Raw genomic sequence first — 16,184 nt, 5'->3', positions numbered from 1 at the left:
AGCGCTATAATCATGATGTTGATTCTTTGTAATAACAATCTTTTAAAGTTAGTCCTTGAATATTCTACTTCTTTAAGATAGTCCTCCAAAGTTTAAAAGGTCTTTTGCACCATTCCCTAATCATTCTTCTAATTAATGACATCAAAGAAATGTTCAGCCGATCTTTGAACACTTTTGCTACTATATTGTCATTTGCTTTCTAAAAGCATGCTCCAGGTGAGGCTCGAACTCACAACCTCGGCATTGCTCTGCTACGTACTGCCTTATAAGTACCGCACGCTGACCGATTGCGCCACTGGAGCTACTGAAGCAAAGCTACATTATCAAATACCATTTGGGGAAGCGAACCAAAATGGACAATTTTAAAACAAGTCTAAGCTTGATTACACCAGTCCCTACCTGTAATCCTCTCTTGACAAATAATTGGCACAAATTCTACCTATTATGTACCTCAATTGAAGATTCATATTCAATACAATGCTGGGCTATCCATTATACCTTGAACTGTCTGTTAATTAACGATAATCATGCACTGTTAGACAGGTCTTTTGCATGATTTTCTGAGAATTCTTCTTAATTAATAACAGACACACAACATTCAACCGATTTTTTTTTTTTTTTTATTATTTAGACCTTGAACACTTTTGCTACTATATTGACATTTGCTTTCTATAACCATGCTCCAGGTGAGGCTCGAACTCACAACCTCAGCATTGCTCTGCTACGTACTGCCTTATAAGTACCGCGCACTGACCGATTGCGCCACTGGAGCTTCTGAATCAAAGTCAAATACCAACAACCATGTGGGCATCGTACCTACTAGCGCTACAATCATGATGTTGATTCTTTGTAATAACAATCTTTTAAAGTTAGTCCTTGAATATTCTACTTCTGTAAGATAGTCATCCAATGTTTCAAAGGTCTTTTGCACCATTCCCTAATCATTCTTCTAATTAATGACATCAAAGCAATGTTCAGCCGATCTTTAAACACTTTTGCTACTATATTGTCATTTGCTTTCTAAAACCATGCTCCAGGTGAGGCTCGAACTCACAACCTCGGAATTGCTCTGCTACGTACTGCCTTATAAGTACCGCGCGCTGACCGATTGCGCCACTGGAGCTTCTGAAACAAAGTCAAATACCAACAACCATGTGGGCATCGTACCTACTAACGCTACAATCATGATGTTGATTCTTTGTAATAACAATCTTTTAAAGTTAGTCCTTGAATATTCTACTTCTTTAAGATAGTCCTCCAAAGTTTAAAAGGTCTTTTGCACCATTCCCTAATCATTCTTCTAATTAATGACATCAAAGAAATGTTCAGCCGATCTTTGAACACTTTTGCTACTATATTGTCATTTGCTTTCTAAAACCATGCTCCAGATGAGGCTCAAACTCACAACCTCGGCATTGCTCTGCTACGTACTGCCTTATAAGTACCGCGCGCTGACCGATTGCGCCACTGGAGCTTCTGAAACAAAGACAAATACCAACAACCATGTGGGCATCGTACCTACTAGCGCTATAATCCTGATGTTAATTCTTTGTAATAACAATCTTTTAAAGTTAGTCCTTGAATATTATACTTCTGTAAGATAGTCATCCAATGTTTCAAAGGTCTTTTGCACCATTCCCTAATCATTCTTCTAATTACTGACATCAAAGCAATGTTCAGCAGATCTTTGAACACTTTTGCTACTATATTGTCATTTGCTTTCTAAAACCATGCTCCAGGTGAGGCTCGAACTCACAACCTCGGCATTGCTCTGCTACGTACTGCCTTATAAGTACCGCGCGCTGACCGATTGCGCCACTGGAGCTACTGAATGAAAGCTACATTATCAAATACCATTTGGGGAAGCGAACCAAAATGGACAATTTTAAAACAAGTCTAAGCTTGATTACACCAGTCCCTACCTGTAATCCTCTCTTGACAAATAATTGGCACAAATTCTACCTATTATGTACCTCAATTGAAGATTCTTATTCAATACAATGCTGGGCTATCCATTATACCTTGAACTGTCTGTTAATTAACGATAATCATGCACTGTTAGACAGGTCTTTTGCATGATTCTCTGAGAATTCTTCTTAATTAATAACAGACACACAACATTCAACCGATTTTTTTTTTTTTATTATTTAGACCTTGAACACTTTTGCTACTATATTGTCATTTGCTTTCTAAAACCATGCTCCAGGTGAGGCTCGAACTCACAACCTCGGCATTGCTCTGCTATGTACTGCCTTATAAGTACCGTGCGCTGACCGATTGCGCCACTGGAGCTACTGAATGAAAGCTACATTATCAAATACCATTTGGGGAAGCGAACCAAAATGGACAATTTTAAAACAAGTCTAAGCTTGATTACACCAGTCCCTACCTGTAATCCTCTCTTGACAAATAATTGGCACAAATTCTACCTATTATGTACCTCAATTGAAGATTCATATTCAATACAATGCTGGGCTATCCATTATACCTTGAACTGTCTGTTAATTAACGATAATCATGCACTGTTAGACAGGTCTTTTGCATGATTCTCTGAGAATTCTTCTTAATTAATAACAGACACACAACATTCAACCGATTTTTTTTTTTTTTTTTATTATTTAGACCTTGAACACTTTTGCTACTATATTGTCATTTGCTTTCTAAAACCATGCTCCAGGTGAGGCTCGAACTCACAACCTCGGCATTGCTCTGCTACGTACTGCCTTATAAGTACCGCGCGCTGACCGATTGCGCCACTGGAGCTTCTGAAACAAAGTCAAATACCAACAACCATGTCGGCATCGTACCTACTAGCGCTATAATCATGATGTTGATTCTGTGTCAAAAAAATATTTCAAGTTAGTCCTTGAATATTTTACTACTTTAAGATAGTCATCCCATGTTAAAAAGGTCTTTTGCACCATTCCCTAATCATTCTTCTAATTAATGACATCAAAGCAATGTTCAGCCGATTTTTCAAGTCAGTCTTTGAACACTTTTGCTACTATATTGTCATTTGCTTTCTAAAACCACGCTCCAGGTGAGGCTCGAACTCACAACCTCGGCATTGCTCTGCTACGTACTGCCTTATAAGTACCGCGCGCTGACCGATTGCGCCACTGGAGCTTCTGAAACAAAGTCAAATACCAACAACCATGTGGGCATCGTACCTACTAGCGCTATAATCATGATGTTGATTCTTTGTAATAACAATCTTTTAAAGTTAGTCCTTGAATATTCTACTTCTTTAAGATAGTCCTCCAAAGTTTAAAAGGTCTTTTGCACCATTCCCTAATCATTCTTCTAATTAATGACATCAAAGCAATGTTCAGCCGATCTTTGAACACTTTTGCTACTATATTGTCATTTGCTTTCTAAAACCATGCTCCAGGTGAGGCTCGAACTCACAACCTCGGCATTGCTCTGCTACGTACTGCCTTATAAGTACCGCGCGCTGACCGATTGCGCCACTGGAGCTTCTGAAACAAAGTCAAATACCAACAACCATGTGGGCATCGTACCTACTAGCGCTATAATCATGATGTTGATTCTTTGTAATAACAATCTTTTAAAGTTAGTCCTTGAATATTCTACTTCTTTAAGATAGACATCCCATGTTAAAAAGGTCTTTTGCACCATTCCCTAATCATTCTTCTAATTAATGACATCAAAGCAATGTTCAGCCGATTTTTCAAGTCAGTCTTTGAACACTTTTGCTACTATATTGTCATTTGCTTTCTAAAACCATGCTCCAGGTGAGGCTCGAACTCACAACCTCGGCATTGCTCTGCTACGTACTGCCTTATAAGTACCGCGCTGACCGATTGCGCCACTGGAGCTTCTGAAACAAAGTCAAATACAAACAACCATGTGGGCATCGTACCTACTAGCGCTATAATCATGATGTTGATTCTGTGTCAAAAAAATATTTCAAGTTAGTCCTTGAATATTTTACTACTTTAAGATAGTCATCCCATGTTAAAAAGGTCTTTTGCACCATTCCCTAATCATTCTTCTAATTAATGACATCAAAGCAATGTTCAGCCGATCTTTGAACACTTTTGCTACTATATTGTCATTTGCTTTCTAAAACCATGCTCCAGGTGAGGCTCGAACTCACAACCTCGGCGTTGCTCTGCTACGTACTGCCTTATAAGTACCGCGCGCTGACCGATTGCGCCACTGGAGCTTCTGAAACAAAGTCAAATACCAACAACCATGTGGGCATCGTACCTACTAGCGCTATAATCATGATGTTGATTCTTTGTAATAACAATCTTTTAAAGTTAGTCCTTGAATATTCTACTTCTTTAAGATAGACATCCCATGTTAAAAAGGTCTTTTGCACCATTCCCTAATCATTCTTCTAATTAATGACATCAAAGCAATGTTCAGCCGATTTTTCAAGTCAGTCTTTGAACACTTTTGCTACTATATTGTCATTTGCTTTCTAAAACCATGCTCCAGATGAGGCTCAAACTCACAACCTCGGCATTGCTCTGCTACGTACTGCCTTATAAGTACCGCGCGCTGACCGATTGCGCCACTGGAGCTTCTGAAACAAAGACAAATACCAACAACCATGTGGGCATCGTACCTACTAGCGCTATAATCCTGATGTTAATTCTTTGTAATAACAATCTTTTAAAGTTAGTCCTTGAATATTATACTTCTGTAAGATAGTCATCCAATGTTTCAAAGGTCTTTTGCACCATTCCCTAATCATTCTTCTAATTACTGACATCAAAGCAATGTTCAGCAGATCTTTGATCACTTTTGCTACTATATTGTCATTTGCTTTCTAAAACCATGCTCCAGGTGAGGCTCGAACTCACAACCTCGGCATTGCTCTGCTACGTACTGCCTTATAAGTACCGCGCACTGACCGATTGCGCCACTGGAGCTTCTGAAACAAAGTCAAATACCAACAACCATGTGGGCATCGTACCTACTAGCGCTATAATCATAATGTTGATTCTGTGTCAAAAAAATATTTCAAGTTAGTCCTTGAATATTTTACTACTTTAAGATAGTCATCCCATGTTAAAAAGGTCTTTTGCACCATTCCCTAATCATTCTTCTAATTAATGACATCAAAGCAATGTTCAGCCGATTTTTCAAGTCAGTCTTTGAACACTTTTGCTACTATATTGTCATTTGCTTTCTAAAACCATGCTCCAGGTGAGGCTCGAACTCACAACCTCGGCATTGCTCTGCTACGTACTGCCTTATAAGTACCGCGCGCTGACCGATTGCGCCACTGGAGCTTCTGAAACAAAGTCAAATACCAACAACCATGTGGGCATCGTACCTACTAGCGCTATAATCATGATGTTGATTCTTTGTAATAACAATCTTTTAAAGTTAGTCCTTGAATATTCTACTTCTTTAAGATAGTCCTCCAAAGTTTAAAAGGTCTTTTGCACCATTCCCTAATCATTCTTCTAATTACTGACATCAAAGCAATGTTCAGCCGATCTTTGAACACTTTTGCTACTATATTGTCATTTGCTTTCTAAAACCATGCTCCAGGTGAGGCTCGAACTCACAACCTCGGCATTGCTCTGCTACGTACTGCCTTATAAGTACCGCGCGCTGACCGATTGCGCCACTGGAGCTTCTGAAACAAAGTCAAATACCAACAACCATGTGGGCATCGTACCTACTAGCGCTATAATCATGATGTTGATTCTTTGTAATAACAATCTTTTAAAGTTAGTCCTTGAATATTCTACTTCTTTAAGATAGTCCTCCAAAGTTTAAAAGGTCTTTTGCACCATTCCCTAATCATTCTTCTAATTAATGACATCAAAGAAATGTTCAGCCGATCTTTGAACACTTTTGCTACTATATTGTCATTTGCTTTCTAAAACCATGCTCCAGATGAGGCTCAAACTCACAACCTCGGCATTGCTCTGCTACGTACTGCCTTATAAGTACCGCGCGCTGACCGATTGCGCCACTGGAGCTTCTGAAACAAAGACAAATACCAACAACCATGTGGGCATCGTACCTACTAGCGCTATAATCCTGATGTTAATTCTTTGTAATAACAATCTTTTAAAGTTAGTCCTTGAATATTATACTTCTGTAAGATAGTCATCCAATGTTTCAAAGGTCTTTTGCACCATTCCCTAATCATTCTTCATGGTTTTAGAAAGCAAATGACAATATAGTAGCAAAAGTGATCAAAGATCTGCTGAACATTGCTTTGATGTCAGTAATTATACTGACATCAAAGCAATGTTCAGCAGATCTTTGATCACTTTTGCTACTATATTGTCATTTGCTTTCTAAAACCATGCTCCAGGTGAGGCTCGAACTCACAACCTCGGCATTGCTCTGCTACGTACTGCCTTATAAGTACCGCGCGCTGACCGATTGCGCCAGTGGAGCTACTGAAGCAAAGCTACATTATCAAATACCATTTGGGGAAGCGAACCAAAATGGACAATTTTAAAACAAGTCTAAGCTTGATTACACCAGTCCCTACCTGTAATCCTCTCTTGACAAATAATTGGCACAAATTCTACCTATTATGTACCTCAATTGAAGATTCATATTCAATACAATGCTGGGCTATCCATTATACCTTGAACTGTCTGTTAATTAACGATAATCATGCACTGTTAGACAGGTCTTTTGCATGATTTTCTGAGAATTCTTCTTAATTAATAACAGACACACAACATTCAACCGATTTTTTTTTTTATTATTTAGACCTTGAACACTTTTGCTACTATATTGACATTTGCTTTCTAAAACCATGCTCCAGGTGAGGCTCGAACTCACAACCTCAGCATTGCTCTGCTACGTACTGCCTTATAAGTACCGCGCACTGACCGGTTGCGCCACTGGAGCTTCTGAATCAAAGTCAAATACCAACAACCATGTGGGCATCGTACCTACTAGCGCTATAATCATGATGTTGATTCTTTGTAATAACAATCTTTTAAAGTTAGTCCTTGAATATTCTACTTCTTTAAGATAGACATCCCATGTTAAAAAGGTCTTTTGCACCATTCCCTAATCATTCTTCTAATTACTGACATCAAAGCAATGTTCAGCCGATCTTTGAACACTTTTGCTACTATATTGTCATTTGCTTTCTAAAACCATGCTCCAGGTGAGGCTCGAACTCACAACCTCGGCATTGCTCTGCTACGTACTGCCTTATAAGTACCGCGCGCTGACCGATTGCGCCACTGGAGCTTCTGAAACAAAGTAAAATACCAACAACCATGTGGGCATCGTACCTACTAGCGCTATAATCATGATGTTGATTCTGTGTCAAAAAAATATTTCAAGTTAGTCCTTGAATATTTTACTACTTTAAGATAGTCATCCCATGTTAAAAAGGTCTTTTGCACCATTCCCTAATCATTCTTCTAATTAATGACATCAAAGCAATGTTCAGCCGATTTTTCAAGTCAGTCTTTGAACACTTTTGCTACTATATTGTCATTTGCTTTCTAAAACCATGCTCCAGGTGAGGCTCGAACTCACAACCTCGGCATTGCTCTGCTACGTACTGCCTTATAAGTACCGCGCGCTGACCGATTGCGCCACTGGAGCTTCTGAAACAAAGTAAAATACCAACAATCATGTGGGCATCGTACCTACTAGCGCTATAATCATGATGTTGATTCTTTGTAATAACAATCTTTTAAAGTTAGTCCTTGAATATTCTACTTCTTTAAGATAGACATCCCATGTTAAAAAGGTCTTTTGCACCATTCCCTAATCATTCTTCTAATTAATGACATCAAAGCAATGTTCAGCCGATTTTTCAAGTCAGTCTTTGAACACTTTTGCTACTATATTGTCATTTGCTTTCTAAAACCATGCTCCAGGTGAGGCTCGAACTCACAACCTCGGCATTGCTCTGCTACGTACTGCCTTATAAGTACCGCGCGCTGACCGATTGCGCCACTGGAGCTTCTGAAACAAAGTCAAATACCAACAACCATGTGGGCATCGTACCTACTAGCGCTATAATCATGATGTTGATTCTTTGTAATAACAATCTTTTAAAGTTAGTCCTTGAATATTCTACTTCTTTAAGATAGACATCCCATGTTAAAAAGGTCTTTTGCACCATTCCCTAATCATTCTTCTAATTAATGACATCAAAGCAATGTTCAGCCGATTTTTCAAGTCAGTCTTTGAACACTTTTGCTACTATATTGTCATTTGCTTTCTAAAACCATGCTCCAGATGAGGCTCAAACTCACAACCTCGGCATTGCTCTGCTACGTACTGCCTTATAAGTACCGCGCGCTGACCGATTGCGCCACTGGAGCTTCTGAAACAAAGACAAATACCAACAACCATGTGGGCATCGTACCTACTAGCGCTATAATCCTGATGTTAATTCTTTGTAATAACAATCTTTTAAAGTTAGTCCTTGAATATTCTACTTCTGTAAGATAGTCATCCCATGTTAAAAAGGTGTTTTGCACCATTCCCTAATCATTCTTCTAATTACTGACATCAAAGCAATGTTCAGCCGATCTTTGAACACTTTTGCTACTATATTGTCATTTGCTTTCTAAAACCATGCTCCAGGTGAGGCTCGAACTCACAACCTCGGCATTGCTCTGCTACGTACTGCCTTATAAGTACCGCGCACTGACCGATTGTGCCACTGGAGCTACTGAATGAAAGCTACATTATCAAATACCATTTGGGGAAGCGAACCAAAATGGACAATTTTAAAACAAGTCTAAGCTTGATTACACCAGTCCCTACCTGTAATCCTCTCTTGACAAATAATTGGCACAAATTCTACCTATTATGTACCTCAATTGAAGATTCATATTGCATACAATGCTGGGCTATCCATTATACCTTGAACTGTCTGTTAATTAACGATAATCATGCACTGTTAGACAGGTCTTTTGCATGATTCTCTGAGAATTCTTCTTAATTAATAACAGACACACAACATTCAACCGATTTTTTTTTTTTATTTAGACCTTGAACACTTTTGCTACTATATTGTCATTTGCTTTCTAAAAACATGCTCCAGGTGAGGCTCGAACTCACAACCTCGGCATTGCTCTGCTACGTACTGCCTTATAAGTACCGCGCGCTGACCGATTGCGCCACTGGAGCTTCTGAAACAAAGTCAAATACCAACAACCATGTGGGCATCGTACCTACTAGCGCTATAATCATGATGTTGATTCTGTGTCAAAAAAATGTTTCAAGTTAGTCCTTGAATATTTTACTACTTTAAGATAGTAATCCAATGTTTCAAAGGTCTTTTGCACCATTCCTTAATCATTCTTCTAATTAATGACATCAAAGCAATGTTCAGCCGATCTTTGAACAGTTTTGCTACTATATTGTCATTTGCTTTCTAAAACCATGCTACAGGTGAGGCTCGAACTCACAACCTCGGCATTGCTCTGCTACGTACTGCCTTATAAGCACCGCGCGCTGACCGATTGCGCCACTGGAGCTTCTGAAACAAAGTCAAATACCAACAACCATGTGGGCATCGTACCTACTAGCGCTATAATCATGATGTTGATTCGGTGTCAAAAAAATATTTCAAGTTAGTCCTTGAATATTTTACTACTTTAAGATAGTCATCCCATGTTAAAAAGGTCTTTTGCACCATTCCCTAATCATTCTTCTAATTAATGACATCAAAGCAATGTTCAGCCGATTTTTCAAGTCAGTCTTTGAACACTTTTGCTACTATATTGTCATTTGCTTTCTAAAACCATGCTCCAGGTGAGGCTCGAACTCACAACCTCGGCATTGCTCTGCTATGTACTGCCTTATAAGTACCGCGCGCTGACCGATTGCGCCACTGGAGCTTCTGAAACAAAGTCAAATACCAACAACCATGTGGGCATCGTACCTACTAGCGCTATAATCATGATGTTGATTCTTTGTAATAACAATCTTTTAAAGTTAGTCCTTGAATATTCTACTTCTTTAAGATAGTCCTCCAAAGTTTAAAAGGTCTTTTGCACCATTCCCTAATCATTCTTCTAATTACTGACATCAAAGCAATGTTCAGCCGATCTTTGAACACTTTTGCTACTATATTGTCATTTGCTTTCTAAAACCATGCTCCAGATGAGGCTCGAACTCACAACCTCGGAATTGCTCTGCTACGTACTGCCTTATAAGTACCGCGCGCTGACCGATTGCGCCACTGGAGCTTCTGAAACAAAGTCAAATACCAACAACCATGTGGGCATCGTACCTACTAGCGCTATAATCATGATGTTGATTCTTTGTAATAACAATCTTTTAAAGTTAGTCCTTGAATATTCTACTTCTTTAAGATAGTCCTCCAAAGTTTAAAAGGTCTTTTGCACCATTCCCTAATCATTCTTCTAATTAATGACATCAAAGAAATGTTCAGCCGATCTTTGAACACTTTTGCTACTATATTGTCATTTGCTTTCTAAAAGCATGCTCCAGGTGAGGCTCGAACTCACAACCTCGGCATTGCTCTGCTACGTACTGCCTTATAAATACCGCGCGCTGACCGATTGCGCCACTGGAGCTACTGAAGCAAAGCTACATTATCAAATACCATTTGGGGAAGCGAACCAAAATGGACAATTTTAAAACAAGTCTAAGCTTGATTACACCAGTCCCTACCTGTAATCCTCTCTTGACAAATAATTGGCACAAATTCTACCTATTATGTACCTCAATTGAAGATTCATATTCAATACAATGCTGGGCTATCCATTATACCTTGAACTGTCTGTTAATTAACGATAATCATGCACTGTTAGACAGGTCTTTTGCATGATTTTCTGAGAATTCTTCTTAATTAATAACAGACACACAACATTCAACCGATTTTTTTTATTTTTTATTATTTAGACCTTGAACACTTTTGCTACTATATTGACATTTGCTTTCTATAACCATGCTCCAGGTGAGGCTCGAACTCACAACCTCAGCATTGCTCTGCTACGTACTGCCTTATAAGTACCGCGCACTGACCGATTGCGCCACTGGAGCTTCTGAATCAAAGTCAAATACCAACAACCATGTGGGCATCGTACCTACTAGCGCTACAATCATGATGTTGATTCTTTGTAATAACAATCTTTTAAAGTTAGTCCTTGAATATTCTACTTCTGTAAGATAGTCATCCAATGTTTCAAAGGTCTTTTGCACCATTCCCTAATCATTCTTCTAATTAATGACATCAAAGCAATGTTCAGCCGATCTTTAAACACTTTTGCTACTATATTGTCATTTGCTTTCTAAAACCATGCTCCAGGTGAGGCTCGAACTCACAACCTCGGAATTGCTCTGCTACGTACTGCCTTATAAGTACCGCGCGCTGACCGATTGCGCCACTGGAGCTTCTGAATCAAAGTCAAATACCAACAACCATGTGGGCATCGTACCTACTAGCGCTACAATCATGATGTTGATTCTTTGTAATAACAATCTTTTAAAGTTAGTCCTTGAATATTCTACTTCTGTAAGATAGTCATCCAATGTTTCAAAGGTCTTTTGCACCATTCCCTAATCATTCTTCTAATTAATGACATCAAAGCAATGTTCAGCCGATCTTTAAACACTTTTGCTACTATATTGTCATTTGCTTTCTAAAACCATGCTCCAGGTGAGGCTCGAACTCACAACCTCGGCATTGCTCTGCTACGTACTGCCTTATAAGTACCGCGCGCTGACCGATTGCGCCACTGGAGCTTCTGAAACAAAGTCAAATACCAACAACCATGTGGGCATCGTACCTACTAACGCTACAATCATGATGTTGATTCTTTGTAATAACAATCTTTTAAAGTTAGTCCTTGAATATTCTACTTCTTTAAGATAGTCCTCCAAAGTTTAAAAGGTCTTTTGCACCATTCCCTAATCATTCTTCTAATTAATGACATCAAAGAAATGTTCAGCCGATCTTTGAACACTTTTGCTACTATATTGTCATTTGCTTTCTAAAAGCATGCTCCAGGTGAGGCTCGAACTCACAACCTCGGCATTGCTCTGCTACGTACTGCCTTATAAATACCGCGCGCTGACCGATTGCGCCACTGGAGCTACTGAAGCAAAGCTACATTATCAAATACCATTTGGGGAAGCGAACCAAAATGGACAATTTTAAAACAAGTCTAAGCTTGATTACACCAGTCCCTACCTGTAATCCTCTCTTGACAAATAATTGGCACAAATTCTACCTATTATGTACCTCAATTGAAGATTCATATTCAATACAATGCTGGGCTATCCATTATACCTTGAACTGTCTGTTAATTAACGATAATCATGCACTGTTAGACAGGTCTTTTGCATGATTCTCTGAGAATTCTTCTTAATTAATAACAGACACACAACATTCAACCGATTTTTTTTTTTTATTATTTAGACCTTGAACACTTTTGCTACTATATTGTCATTTGCTTTCTAAAACCATGCTCCAGGTGAGGCTCGAACTCACAACCTCGGCATTGCTCTGCTACGTACTGCCTTATAAGTACCGCGCGCTGACCGATTGCGCCACTGGAGCTTCTGAAACAAAGTCAAATACCAACAACCATGTGGGCATCGTACCTACTAGCGCTATAATCATGATGTTGATTCTTTGTAATAACAATCTTTTAAAGTTAGTCCTTGAATATTCTACTTCTTTAAGATAGACATCCCATGTTAAAAAGGTCTTTTGCACCATTCCCTAATCATTCTTCTAATTAATGACATCAAAGCAATGTTCAGCCGATTTTTCAAGTCAGTCTTTGAACACTTTTGCTACTATATTGTCATTTGCTTTCTAAAACCATGCTCCAGGTGAGGCTCGAACTCACAACCTCGGCATTGCTCTGCTACGTACTGCCTTATAAGTACCGCGCGCTGACCGATTGCGCCACTGGAGCTTCTGAAACAAAGTCAAATACCAACAACCATGTGGGCATCGTACCTACTAGCGCTATAATCATGATGTTGATTCTGTGTCAAAAAAATATTTCAAGTTAGTCCTTGAATATTTTACTACTTTAAGATAGTCATCCCATGTTAAAAAGGTCTTTTGCACCATTCCCTAATCATTCTTCTAATTAATGACATCAAAGCAATGTTCAGCCGATCTTTGAACACTTTTGCTACTATATTGTCATTTGCTTTCTAAAACCATGCTCCAGGTGAGGCTCGAACTCACAACCTCGGCGTTGCTCTGCTACGTACTGCCTTATAAGTACCGCGCGCTGACCGATTGCGCCACTGGAGCTTCTGAAACAAAGTCAAATACCAACAACCATGTGGGCATCGTACCTACTAGCGCTATAATCATGATGTTGATTCTTTGTAATAACAATCTTTTAAAGTTAGTCCTTGAATATTCTACTTCTTTAAGATAGACATCCCATGTTAAAAAGGTCTTTTGCACCATTCCCTAATCATTCTTCTAATTAATGACATCAAAGCAATGTTCAGCCGATTTTTCAAGTCAGTCTTTGAACACTTTTGCTACTATATTGTCATTTGCTTTCTAAAACCATGCTCCAGATGAGGCTCAAACTCACAACCTCGGCATTGCTCTGCTACGTACTGCCTTATAAGTACCGCGCGCTGACCGATTGCGCCACTGGAGCTTCTGAAACAAAGACAAATACCAACAACCATGTGGGCATCGTACCTACTAGCGCTATAATCCTGATGTTAATTCTTTGTAATAACAATCTTTTAAAGTTAGTCCTTGAATATTATACTTCTGTAAGATAGTCATCCAATGTTTCAAAGGTCTTTTGCACCATTCCCTAATCATTCTTCTAATTACTGACATCAAAGCAATGTTCAGCAGATCTTTGATCACTTTTGCTACTATATTGTCATTTGCTTTCTAAAACCATGCTCCAGGTGAGGCTCGAACTCACAACCTCGGCATTGCTCTGCTACGTACTGCCTTATAAGTACCGCGCACTGACCGATTGCGCCACTGGAGCTTCTGAAACAAAGTCAAATACCAACAACCATGTGGGCATCGTACCTACTAGCGCTATAATCATAATGTTGATTCTGTGTCAAAAAAATATTTCAAGTTAGTCCTTGAATATTTTACTACTTTAAGATAGTCATCCCATGTTAAAAAGGTCTTTTGCACCATTCCCTAATCATTCTTCTAATTAATGACATCAAAGCAATGTTCAGCCGATTTTTCAAGTCAGTCTTTGAACACTTTTGCTACTATATTGTCATTTGCTTTCTAAAACCATGCTCCAGGTGAGGCTCGAACTCACAACCTCGGCATTGCTCTGCTACGTACTGCCTTATAAGTACCGCGCGCTGACCGATTGCGCCACTGGAGCTTCTGAAACAAAGTCAAATACCAACAACCATGTGGGCATCGTACCTACTAGCGCTATAATCATGATGTTGATTCTTTGTAATAACAATCTTTTAAAGTTAGTCCTTGAATATTCTACTTCTTTAAGATAGTCCTCCAAAGTTTAAAAGGTCTTTTGCACCATTCCCTAATCATTCTTCTAATTACTGACATCAAAGCAATGTTCAGCCGATCTTTGAACACTTTTGCTACTATATTGTCATTTGCTTTCTAAAACCATGCTCCAGGTGAGGCTCGAACTCACAACCTCGGCATTGCTCTGCTACGTACTGCCTTATAAGTACCGCGCGCTGACCGATTGCGCCACTGGAGCTTCTGAAACAAAGTCAAATACCAACAACCATGTGGGCATCGTACCTACTAGCGCTATAATCATGATGTTGATTCTTTGTAATAACAATCTTTTAAAGTTAGTCCTTGAATATTCTACTTCTTTAAGATAGTCCTCCAAAGTTTAAAAGGTCTTTTGCACCATTCCCTAATCATTCTTCTAATTAATGACATCAAAGAAATGTTCAGCCGATCTTTGAACACTTTTGCTACTATATTGTCATTTGCTTTCTAAAACCATGCTCCAGATGAGGCTCAAACTCACAACCTCGGCATTGCTCTGCTACGTACTGCCTTATAAGTACCGCGCGCTGACCGATTGCGCCACTGGAGCTTCTGAAACAAAGACAAATACCAACAACCATGTGGGCATCGTACCTACTAGCGCTATAATCCTGATGTTAATTCTTTGTAATAACAATCTTTTAAAGTTAGTCCTTGAATATTATACTTCTGTAAGATAGTCATCCAATGTTTCAAAGGTCTTTTGCACCATTCCCTAATCATTCTTCATGGTTTTAGAAAGCAAATGACAATATAGTAGCAAAAGTGATCAAAGATCTGCTGAACATTGCTTTGATGTCAGTAATTATACTGACATCAAAGCAATGTTCAGCAGATCTTTGATCACTTTTGCTACTATATTGTCATTTGCTTTCTAAAACCATGCTCCAGGTGAGGCTCGAACTCACAACCTCGGCATTGCTCTGCTACGTACTGCCTTATAAGTACCGCGCGCTGACCGATTGCGCCAGTGGAGCTACTGAAGCAAAGCTACATTATCAAATACCATTTGGGGAAGCGAACCAAAATGGACAATTTTAAAACAAGTCTAAGCTTGATTACACCAGTCCCTACCTGTAATCCTCTCTTGACAAATAATTGGCACAAATTCTACCTATTATGTACCTCAATTGAAGATTCATATTCAATACAATGCTGGGCTATCCATTATACCTTGAACTGTCTGTTAATTAACGATAATCATGCACTGTTAGACAGGTCTTTTGCATGATTTTCTGAGAATTCTTCTTAATTAATAACAGACACACAACATTCAACCGATTTTTTTTTTTTTATTATTTAGACCTTGAACACTTTTGCTACTATATTGACATTTGCTTTCTAAAACCATGCTCCAGGTGAGGCTCGAACTCACAACCTCAGCATTGCTCTGCTACGTACTGCCTTATAAGTACCGCGCACTGACCGGTTGCGCCACTGGAGCTTCTGAATCAAAGTCAAATACCAACAACCATGTGGGCATCGTACCTACTAGCGCTATAATCATGATGTTGATTCTTTGTAATAACAATCTTTTAAAGTTAGTCCTTGAATATTCTACTTCTTTAAGATAGACATCCCATGTTAAAAAGGTCTTTTGCACCATTCCCTAATCATTCTTCTAATTACTGACATCAAAGCAATGTTCAGCCGATCTTTGAACACTTTTGCTACTATATTGTCATTTGCTTTCTAAAACCATGCTCCAGGTGAGGCTCGA

General features: G+C 39.0%; 27 non-coding genes across 27 annotated transcripts; all 27 read right to left on the bottom strand.

Moving 5' to 3' along the window:
* Positions 1-208: 208 nt before the first annotated feature.
* Positions 209-302, bottom strand: trnai-uau (transfer RNA isoleucine (anticodon UAU)). Its single transcript has 2 exons — positions 265-302; positions 209-244 (listed from the first exon to the last, which is right to left on the bottom strand). It is a non-coding gene; the product is annotated as a tRNA-Ile (tRNA).
* A 727-nt stretch (positions 303-1,029) lies between these two features.
* Positions 1,030-1,123, bottom strand: trnai-uau (transfer RNA isoleucine (anticodon UAU)). The gene is made up of 2 exons: positions 1,086-1,123; positions 1,030-1,065 (listed from the first exon to the last, which is right to left on the bottom strand). It is a non-coding gene; the product is annotated as a tRNA-Ile (tRNA).
* A 608-nt stretch (positions 1,124-1,731) lies between these two features.
* Positions 1,732-1,825, bottom strand: trnai-uau (transfer RNA isoleucine (anticodon UAU)). The gene is made up of 2 exons: positions 1,788-1,825; positions 1,732-1,767 (listed from the first exon to the last, which is right to left on the bottom strand). It is a non-coding gene; the product is annotated as a tRNA-Ile (tRNA).
* A 373-nt stretch (positions 1,826-2,198) lies between these two features.
* trnai-uau (transfer RNA isoleucine (anticodon UAU)) lies at positions 2,199-2,292 on the bottom strand. The gene is made up of 2 exons: positions 2,255-2,292; positions 2,199-2,234 (listed from the first exon to the last, which is right to left on the bottom strand). It is a non-coding gene; the product is annotated as a tRNA-Ile (tRNA).
* Positions 2,293-2,669: 377 nt separating this feature from the next.
* Positions 2,670-2,763, bottom strand: trnai-uau (transfer RNA isoleucine (anticodon UAU)). Its single transcript has 2 exons — positions 2,726-2,763; positions 2,670-2,705 (listed from the first exon to the last, which is right to left on the bottom strand). It is a non-coding gene; the product is annotated as a tRNA-Ile (tRNA).
* Positions 2,764-3,032: 269 nt separating this feature from the next.
* trnai-uau (transfer RNA isoleucine (anticodon UAU)) lies at positions 3,033-3,126 on the bottom strand. Its single transcript has 2 exons — positions 3,089-3,126; positions 3,033-3,068 (listed from the first exon to the last, which is right to left on the bottom strand). It is a non-coding gene; the product is annotated as a tRNA-Ile (tRNA).
* Positions 3,127-3,383: 257 nt separating this feature from the next.
* On the bottom strand, positions 3,384-3,477 carry trnai-uau (transfer RNA isoleucine (anticodon UAU)). Its single transcript has 2 exons — positions 3,440-3,477; positions 3,384-3,419 (listed from the first exon to the last, which is right to left on the bottom strand). It is a non-coding gene; the product is annotated as a tRNA-Ile (tRNA).
* Positions 3,478-4,095: 618 nt separating this feature from the next.
* On the bottom strand, positions 4,096-4,189 carry trnai-uau (transfer RNA isoleucine (anticodon UAU)). Its single transcript has 2 exons — positions 4,152-4,189; positions 4,096-4,131 (listed from the first exon to the last, which is right to left on the bottom strand). It is a non-coding gene; the product is annotated as a tRNA-Ile (tRNA).
* A 621-nt stretch (positions 4,190-4,810) lies between these two features.
* Positions 4,811-4,904, bottom strand: trnai-uau (transfer RNA isoleucine (anticodon UAU)). Its single transcript has 2 exons — positions 4,867-4,904; positions 4,811-4,846 (listed from the first exon to the last, which is right to left on the bottom strand). It is a non-coding gene; the product is annotated as a tRNA-Ile (tRNA).
* A 269-nt stretch (positions 4,905-5,173) lies between these two features.
* trnai-uau (transfer RNA isoleucine (anticodon UAU)) lies at positions 5,174-5,267 on the bottom strand. The gene is made up of 2 exons: positions 5,230-5,267; positions 5,174-5,209 (listed from the first exon to the last, which is right to left on the bottom strand). It is a non-coding gene; the product is annotated as a tRNA-Ile (tRNA).
* Positions 5,268-5,524: 257 nt separating this feature from the next.
* On the bottom strand, positions 5,525-5,618 carry trnai-uau (transfer RNA isoleucine (anticodon UAU)). The gene is made up of 2 exons: positions 5,581-5,618; positions 5,525-5,560 (listed from the first exon to the last, which is right to left on the bottom strand). It is a non-coding gene; the product is annotated as a tRNA-Ile (tRNA).
* A 1,500-nt stretch (positions 5,619-7,118) lies between these two features.
* Positions 7,119-7,212, bottom strand: trnai-uau (transfer RNA isoleucine (anticodon UAU)). Its single transcript has 2 exons — positions 7,175-7,212; positions 7,119-7,154 (listed from the first exon to the last, which is right to left on the bottom strand). It is a non-coding gene; the product is annotated as a tRNA-Ile (tRNA).
* Positions 7,213-7,481: 269 nt separating this feature from the next.
* On the bottom strand, positions 7,482-7,575 carry trnai-uau (transfer RNA isoleucine (anticodon UAU)). Its single transcript has 2 exons — positions 7,538-7,575; positions 7,482-7,517 (listed from the first exon to the last, which is right to left on the bottom strand). It is a non-coding gene; the product is annotated as a tRNA-Ile (tRNA).
* A 270-nt stretch (positions 7,576-7,845) lies between these two features.
* On the bottom strand, positions 7,846-7,939 carry trnai-uau (transfer RNA isoleucine (anticodon UAU)). Its single transcript has 2 exons — positions 7,902-7,939; positions 7,846-7,881 (listed from the first exon to the last, which is right to left on the bottom strand). It is a non-coding gene; the product is annotated as a tRNA-Ile (tRNA).
* A 621-nt stretch (positions 7,940-8,560) lies between these two features.
* trnai-uau (transfer RNA isoleucine (anticodon UAU)) lies at positions 8,561-8,654 on the bottom strand. Its single transcript has 2 exons — positions 8,617-8,654; positions 8,561-8,596 (listed from the first exon to the last, which is right to left on the bottom strand). It is a non-coding gene; the product is annotated as a tRNA-Ile (tRNA).
* A 369-nt stretch (positions 8,655-9,023) lies between these two features.
* trnai-uau (transfer RNA isoleucine (anticodon UAU)) lies at positions 9,024-9,117 on the bottom strand. Its single transcript has 2 exons — positions 9,080-9,117; positions 9,024-9,059 (listed from the first exon to the last, which is right to left on the bottom strand). It is a non-coding gene; the product is annotated as a tRNA-Ile (tRNA).
* A 619-nt stretch (positions 9,118-9,736) lies between these two features.
* Positions 9,737-9,830, bottom strand: trnai-uau (transfer RNA isoleucine (anticodon UAU)). The gene is made up of 2 exons: positions 9,793-9,830; positions 9,737-9,772 (listed from the first exon to the last, which is right to left on the bottom strand). It is a non-coding gene; the product is annotated as a tRNA-Ile (tRNA).
* A 608-nt stretch (positions 9,831-10,438) lies between these two features.
* Positions 10,439-10,532, bottom strand: trnai-uau (transfer RNA isoleucine (anticodon UAU)). Its single transcript has 2 exons — positions 10,495-10,532; positions 10,439-10,474 (listed from the first exon to the last, which is right to left on the bottom strand). It is a non-coding gene; the product is annotated as a tRNA-Ile (tRNA).
* A 726-nt stretch (positions 10,533-11,258) lies between these two features.
* On the bottom strand, positions 11,259-11,352 carry trnai-uau (transfer RNA isoleucine (anticodon UAU)). Its single transcript has 2 exons — positions 11,315-11,352; positions 11,259-11,294 (listed from the first exon to the last, which is right to left on the bottom strand). It is a non-coding gene; the product is annotated as a tRNA-Ile (tRNA).
* A 257-nt stretch (positions 11,353-11,609) lies between these two features.
* trnai-uau (transfer RNA isoleucine (anticodon UAU)) lies at positions 11,610-11,703 on the bottom strand. Its single transcript has 2 exons — positions 11,666-11,703; positions 11,610-11,645 (listed from the first exon to the last, which is right to left on the bottom strand). It is a non-coding gene; the product is annotated as a tRNA-Ile (tRNA).
* A 257-nt stretch (positions 11,704-11,960) lies between these two features.
* On the bottom strand, positions 11,961-12,054 carry trnai-uau (transfer RNA isoleucine (anticodon UAU)). Its single transcript has 2 exons — positions 12,017-12,054; positions 11,961-11,996 (listed from the first exon to the last, which is right to left on the bottom strand). It is a non-coding gene; the product is annotated as a tRNA-Ile (tRNA).
* A 372-nt stretch (positions 12,055-12,426) lies between these two features.
* Positions 12,427-12,520, bottom strand: trnai-uau (transfer RNA isoleucine (anticodon UAU)). The gene is made up of 2 exons: positions 12,483-12,520; positions 12,427-12,462 (listed from the first exon to the last, which is right to left on the bottom strand). It is a non-coding gene; the product is annotated as a tRNA-Ile (tRNA).
* A 270-nt stretch (positions 12,521-12,790) lies between these two features.
* On the bottom strand, positions 12,791-12,884 carry trnai-uau (transfer RNA isoleucine (anticodon UAU)). The gene is made up of 2 exons: positions 12,847-12,884; positions 12,791-12,826 (listed from the first exon to the last, which is right to left on the bottom strand). It is a non-coding gene; the product is annotated as a tRNA-Ile (tRNA).
* Positions 12,885-13,140: 256 nt separating this feature from the next.
* trnai-uau (transfer RNA isoleucine (anticodon UAU)) lies at positions 13,141-13,234 on the bottom strand. Its single transcript has 2 exons — positions 13,197-13,234; positions 13,141-13,176 (listed from the first exon to the last, which is right to left on the bottom strand). It is a non-coding gene; the product is annotated as a tRNA-Ile (tRNA).
* Positions 13,235-13,855: 621 nt separating this feature from the next.
* trnai-uau (transfer RNA isoleucine (anticodon UAU)) lies at positions 13,856-13,949 on the bottom strand. Its single transcript has 2 exons — positions 13,912-13,949; positions 13,856-13,891 (listed from the first exon to the last, which is right to left on the bottom strand). It is a non-coding gene; the product is annotated as a tRNA-Ile (tRNA).
* Positions 13,950-14,218: 269 nt separating this feature from the next.
* Positions 14,219-14,312, bottom strand: trnai-uau (transfer RNA isoleucine (anticodon UAU)). Its single transcript has 2 exons — positions 14,275-14,312; positions 14,219-14,254 (listed from the first exon to the last, which is right to left on the bottom strand). It is a non-coding gene; the product is annotated as a tRNA-Ile (tRNA).
* A 257-nt stretch (positions 14,313-14,569) lies between these two features.
* Positions 14,570-14,663, bottom strand: trnai-uau (transfer RNA isoleucine (anticodon UAU)). The gene is made up of 2 exons: positions 14,626-14,663; positions 14,570-14,605 (listed from the first exon to the last, which is right to left on the bottom strand). It is a non-coding gene; the product is annotated as a tRNA-Ile (tRNA).
* Between the last annotated feature and the right edge of the window lie 1,521 nt (positions 14,664-16,184).

Source organism: Chanodichthys erythropterus, chromosome 20 (genome assembly GCF_024489055.1).
Source record: "Chanodichthys erythropterus isolate Z2021 chromosome 20, ASM2448905v1, whole genome shotgun sequence".
NCBI classification, from domain to species: domain Eukaryota; kingdom Metazoa; phylum Chordata; class Actinopteri; order Cypriniformes; family Xenocyprididae; genus Chanodichthys; species Chanodichthys erythropterus.
The sequence above is the reverse complement of the archived record's forward strand: the minus strand, read 5'-3'. Positions and strand labels throughout refer to the sequence as shown.